This window comes from Protopterus annectens, chromosome 2.part0, assembly GCF_019279795.1.
Source record: "Protopterus annectens isolate FY-2018-M chromosome 2.part0, PAN1.0, whole genome shotgun sequence".
NCBI classification, from domain to species: domain Eukaryota; kingdom Metazoa; phylum Chordata; order Ceratodontiformes; family Protopteridae; genus Protopterus; species Protopterus annectens.
Window position 1 is genome coordinate 707757268 of NC_056728.1, and position 24121 is coordinate 707781388.

Below are 24121 nucleotides of genomic sequence, written 5' to 3' on the forward strand. Positions count from 1 at the left end.
AAAAAGGCAAGTGTGCTTTTCAGGCAAAATTTGAGAATCTATTGATAGCAAAAGGACACTCAATGCAATCCTTGTAAGCTCAGAAATGAATGTGCAAATGGAATGCATACACTAGATTACAGTTGCGGGGTGTCTGAATATTTCCTTACTCTAAGATATAGTTAGTATCTTTCTATATAGGGGTTTAGAGCACAGCAGGGTGATGTCCCTCCCCAATAATGCATGAAATGTATAACAATTTTCACAGTTAGATGTTTTTTTGAACTGCACATTTCTTTTTGTAATGCTAAGTCTCAGATTTCTGATAACCAACACAAACTTTAAGTCCTGGACTAAGGAAAGAGCATGCTGAAAATACTTTAAATGGTTTTAACAGCTGGCCCGTGGATACCAAAATAATTGCACAATTGTAGGCATACACACCTTAGAGAACTACAATTTCTCTGTGGAAGTACAGTACACAATGTATTCACCATTTGGGGATAGGTGGACATATGCTGTATACAAGCTTTACTAACAGCCTTACCAAGGTCCTAGAAAGCATCTAGAAGTGGACTAGCTAAAGGTTGAAGACTTCTTGCAATTTCAATTATTTACCACACATCTTTCTGAAAAGGAAATGTTATTTGCTCTTGTCATTCATACAAATATCTTACTGCAATACAGCAATAATGCCCTGACCCAGGCAACCTAGATTTGAAAAGAGCCTCAGGCAGCCACTGGAAATTTTATAGGGAGAAAAGAAATGACAAAGCCTAGCCTGCTTATCTCTCCTCAGGAGAGGCTGGGAATGTGCTGAGGGTACATGGCTGAAGCACAGATGTGCCAGTAGTAATACCAAAGCTGTGCAAGTTTGGTACCAGTGTATGGGGTAGTCAGCATGAGGGATATATCACCACTAAGATGGCAGCAGATCCTTCATGGTGCCATTATATACCCCCTGATGATGTCAGCCCATAATGGTAGCGAGACAGAGAGTTTAAAAAAAAAAAAAAAAACAGCTGACCACAGTATGACAGCAAATAGACATAGGCAGGGTATTTCCCAAATTAAGTATCCTGGAAGAGGAGGAGCAAGAGATGCCAGGACTTGAAGTCAACAGCTGGTCAAACATATAAATAAAATTATCCTGTCAAATTAATGGCGGCCGAAAAGAGTGAGATTAGCCCGCATCTAAGCAAAAAAAAAAAAAACAGTTTATATAGACCTTTTCCTCCTTTTTGTCTTCCTGAAGGAGACAGCAGGAAAAGCTGGGTGGTCATCACTGAGTGGGCCACTATGGGCTGGTGTAGTATGAAAGATACACAACAAATGGCAGTCCATTTGTAGATGCGTATACAGAGTTTCACATTTCTACCGCAATGCACTGTTATAAACATGAATTTTTTGTTCTCGTTTTTTTTTTTTTCTCTTCATCTTCACCTAAAGTTCAAGAATGGCTTGCGCAGTAACCTTGCTGTGCAGCTGTATGTCACTTTGTAGTGCAAATGTACAAAAAGATGTACTATTACATTTAAAAGACTTAGACTTCTACAGTTTCCTTTCCATCTTCCTGCTACTTTTGAGTTAATTATAATACCGCAAAGGGTACGAGTGGCACAGCTCCTTGCATGCAACTACATGGATCCTTACTTGTTCAGTTACCACATGTAAGGACTGTTGGATTGGATCAGTAGAAGCCAGGATTTCAGCTCATCCTCCAGCTTCTTCATAGCAAAAAGAAAGGCCCGCTGCCCTGTTTTACATTAATCCCCCTGTCTCCAGGTCCTTAACTCATTGTAGAGCCAAAAAGACCTCCCCACCCTCAACAGGAAAGCATCAGTCATCAACACTTGTGACAGGTCAGCTGCAGACAGAAAAGAATCACAATGAGAATATTGGTTAATATTCAACATTCAAGTGCCCAGTAGTAATGCAATGGTATTGGAAGATTAATGACAGGGTGGTGATGCCACAGTCACTGCAACCTCACAGTCGACTGCAATTGCCATTTGCATACTTGAGAATTAAAGCTAAGTGATAAATCTGGTTGCTGTCAAAATCAAGAATGAGAAAGGTCTGAGCCTGGAATCTCCACTGCATCTTCACCTAATATGTCAGAAATGTGATGCTCTGGACCATTTCAACAAATAGGAATGACTGGCAAAATAGAGTTACCAGCCTTGCACTTATCAAAGTAATCCAGTGAAATGGGATTAGATAGCAATGCTCTCAATCTGTAGATAGATCCCCAGCAATGGACTGCAGCAACAGGAAAAGTCACTAACAGGGAGTATCAGTTGCCTAAGTAGGAGAACACAAACTATTTCTCCTGCAAGACCTCTGTCAAAATGGTAAGTACCTTAGTAAACATTTCATGTGCTGTAATGAGGACATCAAACAGCAACATGTTATAATAAAAGCAATGAACACGCAAATGTGAAGTGAAGGAGCCCCCCCATGTGGATAACAGACAAAGATGTGTCTGTGGGCAATTCGCATGTCCAGCAAAACCATCCAGGATTGGTATGACCCCATTGGGGAATTACTGTCACGATCTGGAACTTGACATACAAGATGTGAACAGTGAAGTCACTGTGGTCCAGACTGGAATGAAAGGCTTTGATCAACTTCAGAACCAAAAATGAAGTAGGAATAGAAACTGTGGCCTAACTGAAAAATTGAGGGCATCCTTTGCAGAATGCGATCAAGATTGGTTCCAGTAGCTGTGTGGAGATGGCTTAGTCTTTGAAGGTAGCTTTTCTCATGAAGAAACTAAGAGGTCCAAGTAGTAGCAATCCATAACCACTCTGAGAAGACACCAGTCTTCTGTGATGGGACTTCAATCAAAGGCAAACTCAAGACTACACCCACTCACAACAAACAGCCATAAATAGCAGTCAGCACTGTTACTGCTGAGGTGTAGTTTCATTTTGGGAAGGCCTGACCAGTACAGCTTGGGGTGGGGTGTTAAGAGTATAAGAATTCAACTGACACTTGAGGATCCACTCAGCCTTTTTGGAAGCTAATGGAACAGTATCTGGATGTTTCCAGACTACATATATTGCATTCACTCTTGGACTCTGGATCCAAAGTTGAGGCTCCTCACCTTATCCATAATCTGATGCAACTAGATAGTCACCTCAGATCGAGTTTGCCCATTCCCTACAATATAAACTGTAATGCCATCCTACAAAAACAAAACATCTCACAGAAGAAACCTGCTTCCTTGCCTAGAGCTTGAAGGCTACATGACTACAACATGGGAACCATCCTTGCAATTACTCCAGGAACAAAGAAAATACAGTTGGATGGGGGAAGGTTTGAGGGAAGTTGAGGAAGGATGGAAGCAAACAACAGAGACCTATCATTATGTTAAGTACATATCTTTCGTATGTGATGTTGTCTATTCCACCTGTTCCTCAAAGGATAGAACAGAGTTCCCTGTTGATATCAACACCTTGGGAGGTCTCATGGAAGAATATTCCAGGCAAACCAAAGAAAGCCCTAGATCTGGACCGCAAGTCCAACTTGTATTGAGATGTGAAGGTATGGCTAGTGGATCAAGTAGCTGCAGCACAAATGTCATCATTTGATACTCTGGAGAAGAAAGCAGTGGGGGTGGTCAGTTATCTAGTCAAATGAGGCTTAGGTGCTTTAAATAAGAATAACCCCCTCTCCTAACAGACATGTGAAATACAACCAAGTAATAGCAAGAAAGACTCACTTTAAAACAAAAAAGGAAATAAACAATGGTCAATCTTACTGACTTTAGTGTGATGTAGATAAAAACGAAGTTGACGGTACATGACCAACAGGTGTAACATGTATTTTTGCTGTCACTAACACCTTTACTGAATTACCACTTGTCGCATAAGCAAACTTACATTTATATAAAAGTAATTAAACTATACTAACAAGTTCAGTCATAAACATTATACATCACATATACTGTCTATACCACATAACCAGAGCAACATTACATAAATTGTTCAATTCCTGCCTTCTCTTAAATCACATTCCTCCTCCAAAACATTTTTCTGCATGTATTGTTCCCACAATTTCCATTTTCTTTCTAAGCAATGTACTCCTACCCTTTTCTAAAGATCACAGTTTCTGTTCTTTTATCTCTGTTACAATATTCACTACTTCAGGTACAGATGGTTTACACTTTGCCTTCAATTTCTTGTAATTGCTTCTTTGGCTGTCTCTAGAATTAAACTTAACAAGGCCTTACTATATCTAAGCAATTTAGATCTTGCATCAGAGCTGAAAAAAATAATTTCCTTAGTTACACTCATTTCCTTGCCCAACATTCCTGACAGAGTACTTTGTAGGGAATTTTTAAAGTCTGTCAATTCATTACACTCCGAGAACATATGCTTCAAGGTGCCTCTCTTCCCCATTATACCTCCAACTTTCCCACCTATCTGAGGAAAGATTCTTTGGAGTCTGCTTAAGGGATAAAAGCATCTATGCAAACACTTTCATGCAAAAATCCTAAATCTTTTAGATTTTTTAGCATATCTGGGAGCCATACATATGTCCTTCCATTATTTCTTTGTGAACTGCTGATCTACTCTCTTTTCCCTATCTTTTCTGACCTCCTCTGATTCCTATAGTTACTGCTCAATATTTTGTATGCCCTACTAATCATATTTTTAACAGCAGTTTCTGTTCTAAACAATTAAAAACTCAAGCAGTGCATATCCTTCATTTAGAATTCCCCTAGCCATTTCTCTTTGTCTATACTCCGATATCAATCCCTGACAGGAAAGGCAATCGTTAGCTTGCAAACCACACATATTCTTGATTTCTTCTCATTCTATTACCTCTCCCTTGCTAAATTATTTGTTCCCAAAGTTTTGGTTCCTTGGTCAGCTCCGTCCAGTAAATTTTAGCCCCCACTTGCCAGTTATATGCAGCCCTAATTGTATTCATCCCTTTCAGCAGAATTCTTCTCCATTCTCATGTTGGTTTAGCTCTTAGTATACTTTCAGCTACTTTTTGAATATAATATTCTGTATGACTGTTATTCTCCTCAAGGATCTGCGTCCAAAATCCCATTCCTTCCTTATTTCTTGAATTACCCCTTGCTTCATCATCATCTGTTTTCACTCTGAATTGCAATTTTCTGCTTGTGTTACATATAAAAGCTTTTACTATGTAGCTCTAAAACATGCCTTCAAAATCAGGTAATCCTAAAATTCCTTGTTCATAAGTAAGTACTAGGCTATCTGCCCGAGGGCATCTATAAGCCTAGCCGGAATGCTCCCTTAGATTAGTTCCCTGTGCCTCGGATCAGCAGAGGCTTTAGTTCCCTGTACCTCTGTCCAGCAGAGCCACTGCAATGATCCCCGGGGTAGGATCCTCCTCTATTGGGAGGATCAATTTATCCCAATTGACTCTTGCCCTCTTCCCCTCCCAAATAAAATCCTTCAACTACTTATTAATTACCATCCACAAGTTCCCCTGCTGATAAAAAAATAGCCTCACCTGGGTATAAAACTAAAGACGCTAAAAAAAAATTACTGCTTTTATCTTGTTAGCCATAGACAAGAACTTCCAGTTTCTCAGTTTTTGTATCATCTTTTGTTTAGTCTCGTCTCTCATATCCATAGCTACCAGAACAGAATCATATTTAATCCACACTCCTAAACACTTCATTGTATCATGTCCTCATAAATATAGGTACTGCTAAACCAATTCATGTGTGGGTACATAGTTTACAGCTATAGCCTTTGTTTCATCTTCATTAATCTTCTGTTCCATCAGGTACAAAATAGTATCATCTGCAGATAAAGCCAACTTTTCTTGAATACCATGGCAACTATATCCTTAAGTATCCAAGTACCTTATTTTCTCTGCCAATGGTTCTAAATGTAACACAAATAAAGGGGAAAGAGGACACCCCTGTCTATTTCCTCTGTTCAGACACAAGTTATCAGACAGGAACCCTCCCACTTTGATTTTTGCCTCCAATCCATCACATACCCTTCTAATTAATTTTATTCCTGTATCAGGAAATGCAAATGTTGCCAATGTCTTACTCATAAAATCCCAACTTAGTCTGTTGAATGCTTTCTCTGCATCAAGACCCACAAACAACAGCGGTATTTTCTTATATTCTGCTTCCCTCTGGATCATCATTGTTCTATTAATGCTGTCAAATACCTCCCCTCCAAAAAAAAAACACATTAGTCCAAATCTATCAATTTTGGCATCACCTTTGACATTCTTTTAGACATCATACAGATAAACACTCTAAAATTTATTTCTTTACTGACATTTGTTGACCAGGAAAGTCCACTAGGTCAGAAACCCATTTTCAGTGGAGGCCCAGGGAGAAAAACTCCAATTACAGTACAACATTTTCAACCACTTAATATTTACAATAAAAAGCAGTGTACTAAAATTTAGTACAGATTCCGAAGGGATTAGTAAAATGCAGAGTAGAGTGTTTATACAGTTAGTTTAGATGGTAGTAATAATGTACAGTATTTTTAATGACACTCGTTATATGCAGAAAGAAAAGTATAATAGATATATAATAAACAAAAGATACAATATATACATTCATAATATGATATACAATCATAATGAGCAGTTCATTTAAGCATGTCAATACATGGAAGTTTAGGCTGAAGTCAAATAATGAATTGTAGAAGATAGAGAGTGACAGATGCACCTTGCCTGATGTAGAAAACAGGATTTAGAGATTATTACCTGAAGTTGAATGGAGTCATACTGGTCAGCAAAAAAACTTAGGATTAGTTTATGATGGTCTATAGTTCTGGGCACAAGGACAGTTTAAAATTAAAATGGGCCTATATGAAGCTGGAACTAATGGGTCTTTAAAGTCTTTAGGTATTACAGCCAACACAGAATTTTTTTTCAGTATGTTGGTGCCTCCCCTCCTCTTAAAATACTGTTAAACAAAACCTTTTAGATCTTTATCACTTTCTTCCCTCCTAGCTTCCAAACTTCCACCGGACTACCATCTATTCCTGGAGACTTTCCTGCAGACTGATTAAACATCACCATTTTTATGTCATCTTCTCGTATATTAATGTTATATTTCTTTATGTTAATTGTTGAGCCTCATCGACCTCTAACCTTGGCATATTTAAGTCTTCTATAAATATTTCCATTTGTGCTTTTTCCTGATTTTCTCACTTCACTGCATTAAAAAATCATATGCTCTCTGGCGTGTATGATAACTGCACTATAGCTATAGTATAGCGAGGCAGAGCAGGATCTCTAATCTACCCAACTGTGTGTGTGTATGTGTGTGTGTGTGTGTGTTTGTGTGTATCATGTGTGCACCATTTTTGATCACTCCAGTCGCTCTACTCGACAGAGGCACTGGAAACAAAGGTCAGGTGGCATGATGCCAGGGTAATCCTATGGGCTAGGCTTGTAAAGGCTCCAGGGTCATTAGCCTAGTACATACCTATGAACGTATAACATTTCTTAAATATTGCTAATACCTCTACAGGATCTCTGGCTATTTTTCTTGTTATAGGCTCACTAAGTCTGGCAACAACTCTTTCTACTTTGTATTGCCTAAGTCGTTGTGCCAGGTTATTGTGCTCTGGAATTATCATCAAAAATAGTTGCTTAACAGCAACTTGTGCATATTATCCAGGTCCTTCCTTATTTTTTCTTTACCACTCTGCAACTGTGCCTCTTCCTATTCTGTGAGATTCCTCTTATTCTATAACACTTTAATCTTTCTCAGTTCCACTAAATAATTCTTGCTTCTTCTTAACCAGATCTCTTTTTCTTTTATTTCTACCTTATTTTTAAACTCCATTTTTATTTTATCCCACTCACCAGTAAGCAACTTCCCTAGTAATTCCCAAATAATTTCCACTATCCATGCTTAAATTACTTTCTTTTTAGCACATGGGTGGGGAAGTGTAAGTGTCTCATCTTTATTTCATTACTCTACATTTTTATGTTAGTAATTATTGGTGCATGATCTGAAACGGTTATTGGATGTGTGTCAAAGTTCTCAATTAAATACATATGTTCCTGCAAAATATATTTTCTGTCTAGTCTTCTACTCTAGCCTAATTATTGTACCTTGGAAAATATGTAAATTCTCTTCATGCGCCTACTTCCAAATTCAGGTCTTTCATATCAAATATTTCCATAAATTTATTAAGAAACTACCCTATTTTGTTATATTTTCCCTTCTACTCCCCCAGAAACATACTCATTGTTGCAAATCGACTTCCAGTGCCCACCCATATGTAGTATTTCATGCTGAAAACGGATTATACCTCTCCAATATTTTAAGCTCCATAACAGCAGTTTTGGATGGAATATAAATACATGCCAGTGTAATATTCATCCCTTGTCAGTAGCCTCTTACTGCCACAAATCTGCCATTATCTTTTTTCCTCTTCTATCATTATTGGAGCTTCACTAGCAATTAATAGAACTCCTCTTTTCCTTTGCCTCAGATATTCCACTGAACATTCATCTTGAAATCCTTTCTTTATCAAATTCACATACTTGATTCTTTCCAAATCTGTTTCCAGTACTGCACTCTGTATTTCTCAAAAGAGTTAAGCATTCTTTCCTTTTTCTATATCTGTGAGACCATTCACATTCCAAGATAACATAGAAAGTATCACCATTATGGTAAGAAGTCTATATGGCAGCTTTTACAAATTTCTATTTCCAGCTTTTGTGATACATGCACCCACAAATGTTTGGCAGGTTAATACTTTATACGTTTTTTTTTTTTCGTATTGTCGACACTGGAACCCATGTCATATTTTACAAGACTTCTGGTTTTAATGAAAACCCTCAAAAAAAAACCTCCCGGAACTTGTTAATTTAATACAAACACACATAACTATGTACGTTTTCAAATAATGAAGTTTAACCCTCCTAATACAAACATTTGTTCCAAGCACATAGCTGCTTACACAGGCCTTCATTAAACTGAAACTCAGGTTTACTATGCTAACACACATGATACTGCCTATGTTTCTACTTACAGTAATTGTTGTCTGTTCTTTTCCTTTATTCCCCTCCCAGATGTGAAAATAATGTTTAACCTTGAAGAAACCAGTGTTCTGGCTTTTTATTTCCCTTTTATCAGCTTGTCTCAATGAAAACTTAAGATAAAAAATGTAGTCCTCTGCTGCAGCCTGAAAGACCAGCTAAAACATTTTCTGCTAAAACATTTATTACTAAAACATTTCATTACAAGCAGTGTTCTCATAATTACTTGATTCTGTGTAAAATTTGATAAAAGAGTAAGCCAATAATCTTAATCAAGACATTCACCTATGCAAAAGTAAAATAAAGCATATCAGCTCTACATATATTATGATTTGTGTACTTTTGCACCCCATCTCCACCACAGCAACCCAAAATTACAGACTATTAATTTTAACTCTCTAGCCTTTCTTCTTCTTTTGCACTGCAATGCCTAAATTTCTTAACACAAAAAAAGAAGAAAATAAACGAAGAAGAAAATCACTAAAGTAAACAGATGCCTCTTTTATCACATACAAGACCAACTAAAAAATACTTTACTATAAAACATGCAAATTATATTCTGAAAAGCCGAATACAAATACTGTTAAGAACAGAAATTGTTTAACTTAGTTAACCTTTTCCTTCTTCCCTCCCTTACCCTCAGTGTCCTTCCAGACATTAATGACATGAAGTGAGGCAAATGCTTTTTAGTTCCCCACAAATTTAACAAAGTCAACAAAAGTCCACTCTTTCCACTTTTTTTAATACAGCCATATTTCACAAATCGAATTTGAAGCTTTGCAGTATCCTGTTTATTCACTAACTTCCATGTTGCTAGTCTTCTTCCTGTTCATTTCCATCTCCCAACTCCAGATTCCAGTTCAATTCCATGGAACTGCTGATTCTTAGTCAACTCTTGTGTTTTTCTCCATCTCTCATTTTCCTTTGGAACAGTGGAAAAGGTTTCACTACCAAAACTCTCTTCTTGAGATATATGATCAGAAGCAAAATCACCTTCTGCTTGATGGCTCACATTTTGTTGGACAACCTTTTGTATTTCCTTCTTAGCCTGCTCTGCATGTAAAAATGATTTTGATCCTCCAGGAAAACCTATATCGTACGGCAGAAAATCTCAGATTTTCTCTATGTACTCTGCCCTCTAATTCTACCATTTTTTGAAACATCTCATCTTGAGCAAGGTCATGCTCAGTCAGACTTTTCTTTATTTCAACCTATGATTTTTTGCAGTTTTATCAGCTTATCTGAATATTTGTTTAAAGTTTCTTTCATTTTTTTCCACCCTTTTGCTATTTGAGTAGATATACTCCTTCAGTGTTTCATTTATTTAAATCCGATCTGAGCACATTTGACTTATTTTTTCCTCTAGATTACTGGAAGGGATGTACTGCACCAAAGCTGTAGCTTGAACGCAGCTGCAGGATTATTCCCAGTCAATGTTTTCTCTTCACCTTTTCTAGCCGATTTTCTTTCAGGCTCTCTAAGTTCCTACTTTGCTGGCATCCAGGCAGCGTACTTACTAGCCAGTAACTGAATTTACTAAGAGTAACAGAGTGCCTGCCCCTTATGTTTCAGTTTCTTTTTTCTCACTGGGAGAACTGAAGTTAAGCTGTTGATCAGTGCACAGCCATCTTGGTAAGCCCATTTGTTGGCAAATGTTGGAAAGAAAACAGGAAGGTTGACAGACTAAGTGATGATTCAGGTGCCACCTTCATACCTATCAACTGTACAGATTTTTGCTAAATGTTCAGATTTATGCCTCAGTTTTGGTCCATTTTTCATAAAATTGTGGTTTTCTGGCAAATTATTAAAGACTGAAGTTAGAAAATAATGGCAGACATTTGAGTTTCAGACTTCATACCCTTCAGAAAATTCATGCTAATGCAAAATCTGTTATTCTATCAACTTTCTAAGCTTGTAAGAGCATTATATAAAAACTGTCCCTATTTTTGGGCCTTTGCCCTACTTTTATTCATGGGTTTGTTCAGATTCCTTGCTCTAAGAGGTTGAGAGATATGGCCACCTTAGGTAGAAAGGATGGATTAGTTCTTAGAGAAACACTGTCCTTATGGAAGACCACATAAGGAGTTTTTTTTTTAGGTAAGAGCATGTAGTTCCAGTACCTTCCTAGCCGAGGTGACCTCCACCAAAAGCAAGATCTTCCAAGCTAGACATTTTAAGTCACCTGTAGCTGAAGATTCAAAATGGGGTCTAGTTAAGGCCTGTAGAAGAAGTAATATACCAAGGGGGAATGGGGTCCCTAAGGGGAGGCTGAAGGAAGGAAGGTACCCCAAAGGAAGGTCTAAGACAATCTAAGGAAGGTGATGGGTGACTGATCCTCTCCAATGTGAAAGATGGAAATGGCTGCTAGTTGGCCATTGACAGTAGAATAACTACTCCCACTGTGGAAGACAGAAACCAGGAAGTCTAGATCACCAAAAAGGGGCTGAAAGTAGTCCAAATTTCTACTAGAAGCCAAAACAGTAAACCTCTTGCATTTACTTTAGTAAACCTTCCTAACAGAAGCCCTTCTGTTTCTGAGCAGAGGTCAAAATGTGAATGACTTTGGAAGAAAGCCTGGACTGTCTAGTCAACATCAGAACTGGAAAAACAATGCAGTTAGCTTGTAGGTTTGGATGTCCGGCTAAGAGAGAAGATCTGCAGCAAGGTCCAGCACCCAAGGGAGAGGAATCAGATGACACCAGAGGAAGGGAAAACCACATGAGGAAGTCAAAAGGAGGAAATAAGAATCATACAGCCTTCTACCACAGTTCTGTCTGCAGGAACTTTGGGATGAGAGGAGTGGAAGGACAAGCGTAAAAGCTGACTGGGGACCAAGTGTGGATCACAGTATTCCTTGGGGACTCCTCCTCCTGGGGATCAGGGCAAAGTATCTGCTGCATTTGGTGCTGGCAAGGAATAAGAGATCGCAACACGGTTGGCCCTAGAGGCTGAAAAACTGATCTGCCACTGTCAGGTTGAGAAACCACACATGAGGGAAGAGGATAGACCTGCTCAACCTGTCCGCTAAAATACTGGACTTCCCAGTGTGTGCACTGCTATCAGACAGTGGTGGTAAGACACTGCCCACTGCCAAACCCTCATGGCCTCCCATCATAATGGGTAGGATCATCTTCCTCCCTGTTTATTGATGTATCAAACTACTGACATATTGTCTATCTATATGCATGGACATCACACCCTTAGGAAAGGAGACCTAGAAAGCCTGCAGTGCTAGAAGAACTGCCCTCATCTCCAGGATACTGATGTGAAGACTGGTCTCTAAAAGGGACCTAATGCATTGGACAGCCTTCCTCAAGAAATGACCCCTCCCCAACCCTCACTGGAAAGCATCGGTGGTCACTGTAGCCTGGGGAGAAAAAAAAGGTTGACCTTGAGATATTATCAGATAATCTAATCAGCACTGAAAGTGAATTTGGCAAATTTTTGTAACGGACACTAGAAAATTCATGGGCTGACATCTCATTGTCCATTGTACTGACAGATTCAACTGGAGTAACCTCATATGAAATCTGGCAAGGAAGACCAAGGTTATGGTGGCTGCCATCAAGCTGAGGAGAGGAAAAAATAAATCTTGCTGGTGGCTTTTGATGGGAAAGTACTGCTACTGCTTATTGCTTAAGCATGGAAATCTTTGTTTCCAGTAGTCTGGCTATTTGTAATTTTGCATTCAAATGCACTCCAATGAACTGGTTGAAGTTTGGACTTGGCCATGTTCACAGTTATCCCTAGTTGTCAACAAAAGTGGAGCAAGGAGTCCCTGGCTCACAGAAGAAGATTCCTGTTTGGGGAAGTTATGAGCCAGTCATCCAGCTATAGGAACACTCAGAATCCCTGCAGTCTGAGCTGAGCTGCAAACACTGCTACACAACTGGTAAGTACTCTGGGGGTTGTGGTGAGACCAAAGGTCAAGCCTTGGAACTGGAAGTGACTGGCTCCCAGCTGGAAGTGTTGAAATCTTCTGGAGTATTTGTCCTCCTTCATATGGTAGCACATGCCCTGAAGGTCTTTCAAGCACATCCAGTCATCCTTTCTCAACAATGGTAGAATGCACTATACCATGACCATCAGGAATTTCTTATTTTTGACATAGTGGTTCAAATGGCTGAGGTCCAAAATTGACCTGAGGCCCCAGTTATAATTTAGCACCAAAAAGAATCTTCAATAGACCCTTGATCCTTACTGTTCCAGTGGGACTTCTTGGATGCCAATTGTATAGCAACTTTTTTTTATTAGTAGTGTTGCTGCCTTTTATTGACAGGGTGTAACACAGGGAACTTTCCTTTAGCGAGGAGGGGTAAGAAAGAAAAGGGATGGAATAACCTATGGTTATAATCCTCTGCACCCAAACATCTTGAGTGATGGAAGTCCAGGCTGTGGAGTGCAGGGATAAGTGCCACCGACTGCCTCCAGAGTTCAGCAATGGGCAACTGTTCAGAAATTCTGATAAGGCCTGTGAGAGAAAGGCTCCAATTACAAAAGCCTTCATTGTGCATATCACTTCAGCCTTGGGGACAATGTCCACCACAGAGGGTGGGGGGTATATCACCAAAAGTGTTAGCAGCAAATTACAGTTTCTCGAAAACGTCCTCTGGGGTGGAGGTGGTGGGGGGGGGTGAGTAGAAAACCAAATCCCTATGACAGACAAAGTTATTCCATCTTGCTCACTAATGGATAGCATCTTTTTTAATTTTGGCCCAAACAGGGTGCACCGTCACTGGGAGCATCGATAAAGGACATTTTAAAGTGCAAAGTTACACAGGCGCATCCATGCATGCCATATAACAGCTATGCTGGTACGAGAAGCACTCAAAAGTGCCATTTGTCATACTGGAAATGAGGCACATAGACAAATTTGATAGGGACTGAAGGGTGGTAAACTGTATGTCGACAGACTTCTCCACAGTTATGGACCCGGAGGGATTTGGTAAGCTCCTAGGTTAAATCCATCTAGAAGCGTGTAACACATGTTAAATAGTTCAGCATCCTAAACGCAAATGTTGCTGGAGCATAAACTCACTTCTTGAACCTATCCAGTGCCCTAGACTTCCTGTTAAGGAGATGGAGTGTAGAGCTTTCCTTGGCAAGCTCCTTTTTGGTGGCTACTGCTACTACCATGGAATCAACAACAGGACCCTTTCTCCAATAAGTGTTATCCTTATGGGATACCAAAAATTTATCAGTCTTCCCTGGAATAGGTTTAGCCACATCTGGTTCCTCAATGCCCACTTAGATAGCAAGTCAACCATCTCATCCGTGGGAGGGACCACTGAAATATTAGACAATCCAGCCCCAAAAGTCTCACGAAATAAGTAGGAAAGGGCCTTAGGAAGACCACCCCCTTTCTAACTAGTTCCAGGATTTTGCAAATGAGACATCCTTAAAGGGGGATCTGGGGGACCCCTCTCCCTCAAAGTCAGTATCTTCAGTCAAAGACTCCTGAAGGGAGTCAATGTGCTTCCTTTTGCATGAATTCTTCCACCAAGCCTCCCCAGCAGGGTGTCCTGGAGAGGATTCGGATGCTGAAGAAGAGTCTTCACTGCACTGTCTTCACTGTGTACAGTCTCAAGACTATGAGGGGCTAGCTGCCACTGACAGGATAGAAAGTGTAGATTCAGGATCCAAGAAACTCCTGGGAGAGACAGCTCCAGCAGGAGAGGGAAGTCTGCTCCCTAGAACAAGACAGCACGCTCTTTAAAGATTCAAAAGTAGAAGCTGAGACAGGACCTGAAACCCCTCTAGTAGGAGCTGCAAACACCTAACACAGACTGGTCCCAGAGACCTGTTCGACTCAGCTCTGAAGCTGACGCTAAGCTGTCTAGGGCCAAAGCTCCTAAGGGGAGGGACTGCTCCAAAAACTCTGGAGTTGAGCCAGGCCTCCTGGGTCTGATGCCAGCACCTCGGTTCCCAGATCCATCAAGGTCAAAGCCACACTACACAGACTTGATCAAAGATACGGTCAGAGTCAAGGAAGACCAGGTCTTTGGACCAGACATGGACAAACGCAGAGACACCCGGACTACAAAGCCCAGAGTCCAAAGGTCAGATCAGGGAAGGAGTAATAATATGATGAGTGGATGGGCCCATGCCCACAGCACTGACAATGGTTGGAGCTGGGAGAAAACCCAAATGATTTTGGGTCCTGAGGAACTTCCTCATCATTCTATCCAAGTCCTTCTCAGAAAGGCTCCTGGATGACTGCACCATCTCATGACAGATGAGGGGAGGGGTCTTTCCTGGAGAAACAGATATCGCAGCTTGGCTGAAACCAGTTCTGGGGGAGAAACACAGTTATGGCAAGGGAGGAGAGCTGGATCCATTAAGGATAGGATCTGGCACCAGAGTCAGATTCAAAGTCTTAGGAACCTTTAGTGCTGGATTCAAAGATGAATGACCCAGTGACTGCTTTTTGGATTCTTTCATCTTTTCTTTTGGCTTGCCAAGACTCTTCTCACCACAGGACTTGTCAGAAGATTTCCTAGAAGGGGATACAGCATAAGCAGTATAATGAGGAAGGGAAACTTTTCTCACTGAGGCAGGGAGAAGACCCTTAATAATTAAGACCCTGGAGTCAAAAGCAGAACAAATAGGGCATTGTAAATCAAGATCAGCATTCCCTAAGCAGTAAACACACTTAGTATATGCATCAGACTTGGGAATCTTGTGGTCATAGGCCACATATTTCTTTAATTCTGAAGGTTTTTCTGACATAACAAAGAACCCTACAAAAGTAATAAAAAAACAGCAACAGCAATAACAATTATTGAGCTAGCAAAATATTCTACGACTACTAAAGCTAAACAACAGGGGGAAAAGGCTCCAATTTTTTTTTTTTTTTTTTTTTTTTTTTTAAGTAAAAAGCAGGTAAAAGACAAGAGGAAGGACACTGATAAAGGCAGAAAAGTATAAACCTCACAAATATCAAAGATATTAAAAAAAAGAAGTTATGTACTTACCATAACGTTCCATGTGAGTTGTTCATCTTGCTTTCATTCTTACTGATGGGTTCGGAGCCGATCCCTCGGCTCTGAGTCAGCACATACTACAAAGCTCGAAGATTCCAAGTAGCTTGAGGCCAAGTCCCTATCCGATGATGCACCTTGAGTTACCTCAGATCTTGTTTGCTGCGCATAATAATACCATATGGCATTCTATAACTCCATAAGAGAGAAAGCATAGAAGGGTTAAGTAACCAGGAAGGATCTAGCATCTCGGTCTTCTGAGAGCCCAAGAGAGGGTAGGAAGGAGGGACATAAGAATGAAGGCGAGATGAACAACTCACATGGAACGTTATGGTACGTATATAACTTCTTATATGTGAAGTTGTTCTATCTAGCTGTTCATTCTTACTGATGGGTAGCGTCCCAAGCACCATCTACCTCGGGTGGCTCATGGGAGTATATTTCTCAGGACCGTGGATCCAAAGGAGGCCCTGTCAACTTTGTAATGAATGATAAAGATATGAGGTTTTGACCAAGTGGCTGCTGTGCAAACGTTATCAACAGGAAGTCTGGCAGAAAAAGCAGAGGATGTAGAAACTGCTCTGGTTGAGTGAGCTTTAATTTTATACAGTCAGATAACCATTTAGACAGAGTTGTTTTAGTCACTGGCATACCTTTCCTGGAATCTGAAAATGAAACAAAAAGCTGGTCTGATTTCCTGAAATCTTTTGTTCTAGCCAAATAAAATCTGAGCTGTCTGTGAACATCAAGTTTGTGCAGTATATACTCTAGATTGTTGGAGTGGTTGGGGAAGAAAACTGGCAAATCTATAATTTGGTTGAGATTAGTTTCAGTCCAAACTTTGGGCAAGAAAGAGGGGTTTGTTCAAAGTGAGACTCTGTCAGCATGGAAAATCAAATAAGGAGGCTTGATGGACAAGGCTTGAAGCTCTGACACTCTGCGGGCAGAAGTAATAGTCACTAAAAAGATGGTTTTCCATTACAAAAATATGAGCTCACATGAGGAAGCTGGTTCAAATGGAGGAAGAATTATGCGGGAAAGCATAAAATTTAGATTCCATGGAGAATAGGGAGATTTCACAGGAGGTCCAATATGAAAGGTCCCTTTGAGAAAGGCTTTGGATAATTTATGTGACATAATATGCAACCCTTCAAATCCAAAATGAAAGTTAGAGATGGCAGCAAGTTGAACACGGACTGTTGCTGCTGCAGCTCCTTTACTGAAGATCATGGTCAAGAATTCTAGTATAGAGGCCATAGGGGCTTGATAAGGATTAATATTGTTTTTAGAGGCCCATATAGAACATTTTTTTTCCATTTGCTAAGGTATAGCTTCCTTGTAGAGGATTTGTGAGAGGATAAGAGAATTTGCTTCATCTCATTGGAGAGGTTATGGAACCTGGCTATGATGGGAATTGGAGCAGCCAAGCTGTCAGCCTCAGAGACTGCAGAGAGGGATGAAGTTCCCCCGATGAGTGCATCAGAAGGTCCGGAACTGGGTCCAGAATCCAGGGGTCCTCCAAAAGACAAAGTCAAAGGAAGGGGAACCAAATCTGACGAGGCCAATGAGGAGCTATTAGAAAGATAATCCTTCCCAGGGCTTTCGCTTTCTGTAATACCTTGGGTATCAACAGGATTGGTGGGAATGCACAGAGGAGACCCGGGGGCCAATCATGAACGAGTGCGTCCCTTGGGGCTTCTCCCGGAGGGGGAATCAGGGCAAAGTAGCTTCTGCATTTGGTGTTCATGTGACTGACAAAAAGGCTGCAGCAAGGCGGACTCCACCTGCAGAATATCCTGTCCGCTATTTCTGTCTTGAGGGACCACTTGTGGGGCAACAAAATTGCACTGCACAGCTTGTCTGCTATCACTTTGGATTACCCCGGGATATGCGTTGCTAACAAAGTGCTGGGTGGATATAGCCCACTGCCATACTCTTATGGCCTTGTGACAAAAGGGGTAGGATCTGGTTCCTCCTTGTTTGTTCAAGTACCAGACCACTGACATGTTGTCCATCTGAATTGCAATCGTTCCCAGAGGAAGAGAGTCCTGGAAGTCCTGCAACACCAAAAGTACTGCTCTCACCTCTAGGACATTGATATGCAGAAGTGTCTCTTGATCGGTCCATGTGCCTTGGGCTGTCCTTCCCTGAAAATGCTGCCCCCCCACCCTATCAGGGAAGAGGTCCATGGTCACGGTCACCGCTGGTGGGGGTAAGAGAAATGGACGTCCTATCGTAACATGAAGTGAGGTCAACCACCACTGAAGATCCTTTTTGCAGGAATTTGTGATCACTATCATGTGAGACATAGGGAGCTCTTGGTAAGACCATTGAGTGAACAGTCATTGCAGTATCCGTATGTGCATACAACCCAGTGGTATGGCCCGAATTGCTGCTGCCATCATTCCTACTAATTTCAGAACTTCTGATGCTGGTGCTTTGTTTTTGGATATTAGAATGCGGACATGCTGACGGAGAAATAAGACTCTTTCTACTGAAAGTCTTAGCGTGGTGGTGGTGTCCAGTTCTGCTCCGATAAAGACGATATGCTGCGATGGCGATAAAGCAGATTTTTCCTGAGTTTATTGTAATGCCCAGCTGGTTGCAGAGTGACAGAGTGGATTCCATGGCCTGAATGAGTTGATGCCTGGTGGTGACGGTGAGGAGCCAATCATCTAAGTACGGAAAAATCTGGAATCCTAAATGTCTCAGGTGAGCCGTGACCACTGCCATGCATTTGGTGAACACTCTTGGGCCTGTAGTGAGACCAAAGGGCAGGGCTCGAAACTGGTATGATTGGCTCCCAGCTGGAAGCGCAGATGATCCCTGGATGGCCTGGCCATTTTTATGCGGTAGTACGCATCCTGGAGATCTATTGAACACATCCAATTGTCTTTCCCTAAGAAAGGAAGTATTGACTGAAGCGTGATCACCCGAAACTTCTCTTTCTTTACAGATTTGTTTAGTCTGGTGAGGTCCAATATAGGTCTCCAGTCCCCTGTCTTTTTTGGAACTAAAAAGAATCTTGAGTAAGTTTCCGATCCCGTCTGGCCTGCTGGGACTGGTTGGATGACTCTTTTTCTTAGCAATGTCTGGACCTCTACTGTTGCTTGTTCCCTGTAACAGGGTGGAATGTCCGGGATTTTTCTTGTTGGTGGAGGGGGTGTGGTGAATGGGATGAAGTATTCTCTGGAAATGATACTTTGTACCCAGTTGTCGTTTATTTTGAGCCAGGCATTTGGGTACAAAGATAAGCGACCCCTGACTGCCTCCAGAGCAGGACAGTCAGGCCTCCTTTCAGGAGTGCTGTTAGGGCTTCCCAAAGAAGTGATCTCTGTTGCCCTGGTTTTGCAGACCCCCTCTGCCGCAAGGGCAGCGTCTTCCATTATTGCCCCCTCTTCTGCCCCTGGAGGGGGGTTCACCACATGTGTCCTGAAAGGCTCCTTGAGCTTTTCGGAACCAAATTTTTCCTTCCCTTTGACCCTTGGGGTAGGGTCTGGTAGGGGTGGAAAAACAGACTCAGACGGCAGAGTCTTTCCTTCCTCCTCACACCTGGTTAAAGTTTCCTTAACTTTGGGCCCAAAAAGGGACGAGCCATCAAAGGGAGTATTCACAAAGGATGACTTGAAGGGCTCCGCGAAGGAACACAAGCGCATCCAGGAGTGTCTCCTAAGAGCAACTCCTGTACACGCTGCCCTACTCATTCCATCAGCTGCATATGAAATGAGGCGCATGGACGAGTTCACTATGGAGTTGAGGGTAGCAAGCTGGGAGGCAACTTTGTCTGTAGTTCCTGCAGCTACTGTACCCTGAAGAGCATCTCCCAGCTCTTTAAGGAGATCTCTTCGTGTTCTCGTAAAATGGGTTAAATAGTTAAGCGGAGTGCAAAAGTCACTGAACTAAACATGCTCTTCCCATACCTATCCATGGTCCTAGAGTCTCTGTTAGAAGGATGGATAGACGAGGAAGTTTCAGACATTTCCCTTTTGGTGGTTGCCGGCACCACCATGGTATCAACTGGCACATCTTTGGTCAAGAAGGATTTATCTTGGGGAGGCAGATATCAACTTATTAGGCCTCCTAGGGACAGGTGCCATGGTGTCTGGAGACTCCCACGCCCTTCGTGAGACCAGCTGCATAAGCTCATCGAAGGTCGGAGACACCCAAGAGGTGGAGGGCTGAGACCCAAAAGCCTTCAGGAGAACAGACTCATCCTCAGTAGGGTTGGTGGACTGCCAGTCACCCCTCTGCCTAAGGACTTCAAGCATCTCTGCAAATGAGATATCCTCAGAGGGGGACCGTGGGGGCCCTTCTGATTCATCCAAGTCAGTATCAGATGTTAGTGACTCCAGAGGGGAGTCTAAATGTTTCCTCTTACACACACACTTCCTCGGAACTTCATCAGTGGGAGCTTCTGGTGAGGTCTCTGAAGAGCATGGGCCACCCAAAGGGGCTTCCTGAGGCTCTGGGTCTCTGCGCTTAGCTAGGATCTGTGAAGTAGAAGCAGACACAGGCGCTTTAGGGGATGAAGAAGCCAAACCTGAAGTTGTGGATGTCTTGGGAGACATAACTCTCCTCATGGCTTTGAAAGCGCCCCTGCTCCAATGTGAAGAGACCGATGGATCCGTGGAAACAGTCAATACCCCCGGCACCAGGACAGTGGGCTCCAAGCCTAAGGTAGGAGCCAAAGTCATCCAAGCCGAAGCCCCAAGAGGCAAAGTTGGAACCAATAAGTCAGTTCGACTATCCTCCCTGGACCCAACCAGTGAGTGGCGGCTCCTAGAGTCCTCGATGGGCACTGAGAACGTCAGAGTCAATGGAGCCAAAGACACTGGAGCAGGAGTCGGCTCCGAAGGCTCCACAATCAGCAAGTTCAACTCCTCTGGCTCAGAAGGACTGGTATGGCTTGGAGGAGGAAGAGATATAGCTGCCTGGGTCGGAGCCGATAATTTTGCAAAGATCAGTGCCTGTAGAAGCTTCTGCACCACCCGATCAACATCCAAATCTGATAGGCTAACAGAAGACTGAGATGAATGGACCAATGGTATCGACTGAAGTAGTGGAGATTTAGGAATTTCGGATACCAGTTCCAAAACCAGGGACTGGCTCTGAAAAGGAAAGAGAGTCGGCTCCAAGACCTGTGGAGCCGATGTCACAGACTCTTTTGACTTTTTAGACTTTTTCGATTCCACAGAAGTCTTGGAGGACTTACTAGATCCATCCTGGTCACTCAAAGCCTCCTGGAAAGAAGGTTTCAACAAACCTCTGTCAATGAGCTTCCTCTTTCTCTCTTGGAGGACCCAAGAGGAAAAGGAATGGCATATGGAACATGTTTCTTGTCAGTGCAAGGCAGTTAAGCAGTAGACACAACTAGCATGGCAGTCAGTAACAGACATCTTCTGTCCACATTTAGGGCATTTTTTAAACCCTGACTTAGGGTGTTTGTCCTTGTCACCAGCCATGACAGAAATGGACACACCCAACAACAGCAAATATAAATTAGCCTTCTAATGAAAAACAGGCTAACTATAAGCACACACACACAAAAGCCCTTTAAACTAAGGCTAACTACAACTATTAATAAGCTTTCTAATAAAAAACAGGCTAAATATTTGCACACAAGCCCTCAAATTAAGGCTAACAAGCACACACACACACAAATTAACTAAGCAGATAATACTGACACACACAAATTAACCAAGCAGATAATATTGATAAGTAAGTTAACTTTAAGAATTATAAAATAATATGCTAAGAAAAAAATGTGACAAAAAGGTCACTGCATAAACAATTTCTAGTCACTAACTAATCACACAATACTATGCTAAGAAAAAAATGTTACAAAAAGGTCACTGAATAAACACTTTCTAGTCAGAAAATTTAAATAAGCCTATGAAGAAAAACGAGGTCAAATATATAGCTATGAAAAAGCACACAAGGGAAGGGAACACTGCAGATAAAGCTTTAAGAGCTTACCTAACCTAAATATCTAACTATTTTAACAATAAATTTCCAATAATTTTTAGAAATAAAAAAGTATTAAAGTTTTTACTGGTTCGAGCTAGCAAGAACCTCCAATCAGTTGCAGCAGCAAATTAGATCTGAGGTAACTCAAGGTGCATCATGGGATAGGGACTTGGCCTCGAGTTACTTGAAATCCTCCAGCTTTGTAATAGGTGCCAACTCGGAGCCAAGGGATCGGCTCCGAACCCATCAGTAAGAATGAACGGCAAGATAGAACAACTTCACATACTAAATTTCACTTCGCTGAACCCAGCCTGAGCAATGGAGATTGCGCCTGTAGCAATCAAGTGGCAAACAAGATCTGAGGTAACTCTCTAGTTACAGGGGTTATTGAGTAAGGGGAGAAGCTGGATCTTTGGATCCAAAGGCCAAAAGTGGCTGAAGTCATGTCCTGGGTGGATCCAATAACCAAGCTGTTGTGGCATTGACTGAAGAGACAACATCAGATCACACATTACATGCTCAACTCCACCCAGTCCTGAGATGAAGAAATGGAGGTCTCTATTCTCATTTAAAAAAACAGAAAAGCTCATAGGACCTGAAGGCATTTCTCTCTTAGACAGACAAGAACAACGAGACATCCCCACCTTTTGACTCCTACTTAGGAGAGGACCTCAAAGATTATAAGGTACATCATGTACTAACTTGTGGCTCCCATTCTCTGCAAAAGAAACCCCTGAATAGGTATCTTTGCTATGAAGAAGAGGCACCTTATCTCATTTTCTCTACAAAGCCCTTTATTAGGGATATCAGTATATGTAAGTCGTGAAGCACCCATTTACCACTTCTAAGACAGGAAAGATCTCCAAAGGCCCTGGCAGTCATGTTCCTAAGGGTTGCTTCTACACCTACGTGGGAAAGTCTCTCCAGACAGTTAGCAATTTTCTGAAATCAACAGCCCGACCCACAAATCCTGGTGTAGAAGAATCCCATGGACCCTTTTCTATCTGGACTACAGAATTCTTTTGGACCCCAGGTGAGGCAGAGGAAACAGCCCTTGGCCCCAAATGCTATACCTAAGGGCCAAGAAACTCCAAGGACTGCTCCCTGGGAGGAGGAGGAGGAATCACCAGAGTACCACTCCAAGTTTGACTAGGGAATGGGCAGTGCTTACACCCCAGGATGCATCTCATAAGGTGGTTATGGGGGAGGATGCTTCTCATGAAATCAGCAGAACTGGAAGATAAGAAATAGAGCCTATTCTAGTTGATGGCAAAGACTGGTACACACAAAATTGTGAATCCTTCCAAGGAAAAAGTCTACCTCTAAAAACAGTGTGACCAGTATTGGTCCTCCCTTTCCTTCCCCTTCAAGTAATGCTCTGGTAAAGGACTAAGGTTGTGCAAGGGACTTTCATGCCAGTCATGGTGCTAACTACACATAAGCTAGATTAAGACCTTATCTCTCCCTGCAACTTCAAGTAGTTGTGTTGAAATGTTCACATTTATAGCACAGCTTCATTCTGTGCTTCTCTCTCAAGCAATAAGACAATGTTAGCACAAACCCTTGCTTGAGATCTGGTTGTTGTAGTAACATTTAATTGTTTTAGATGTCAAATATGGGATGTCTTCCATAATGACATCAGGATCAAGGTCTGAACTACACAAATGGCAGAACAGACATGATGGGGTTCAGTACAGTCTCCTACTGTGCCACGTAATGTTATGTCATGCACCAGCAAAGGACATGCATACCTTCCAGAGTTATTTGAAGGAAAAAATAAATTAAGAGAAGTAAAGAAGGCTGAGCAAGAGATCCAACAAGTTGGGCCCACAATATCAAATCATACAATTATAAAACCCAATAAAAAAAAATCAGTACAATTTAGTTTACAGCCAACAGACTGTTAAAATGGCTGCTACTGTGGCACATGTTCACCATGTCAGTTCATGACCTGGAAAATACTTATTAGTTTGAGCATTCCCTGAAGAATCATTAATCTAAAGTAGATAAAAAAGAAGGTTCCCAACAGGTAATGCATCTGACCAAGCCTCAGCAGCAGTAATGGTAAACGACATGGAATGCTGATCAATGTTAACAAAGCTTCTGCCCTTAGGCTGGAGAAAGACAGCTTGAGAATCCTACACTTGTACCTCTGCTTCTATATCCCTATGTGT

General features: G+C 41.6%; 1 protein-coding gene across 1 annotated transcript in view; it reads right to left on the bottom strand.

Moving 5' to 3' along the window:
- Nucleotides 1–24121, bottom strand: part of ECPAS (Ecm29 proteasome adaptor and scaffold) — a 2158898-nt gene that overhangs the window by 1032025 nt on the left and 1102752 nt on the right. The gene's annotated exons all lie outside the window — the stretch shown is intronic.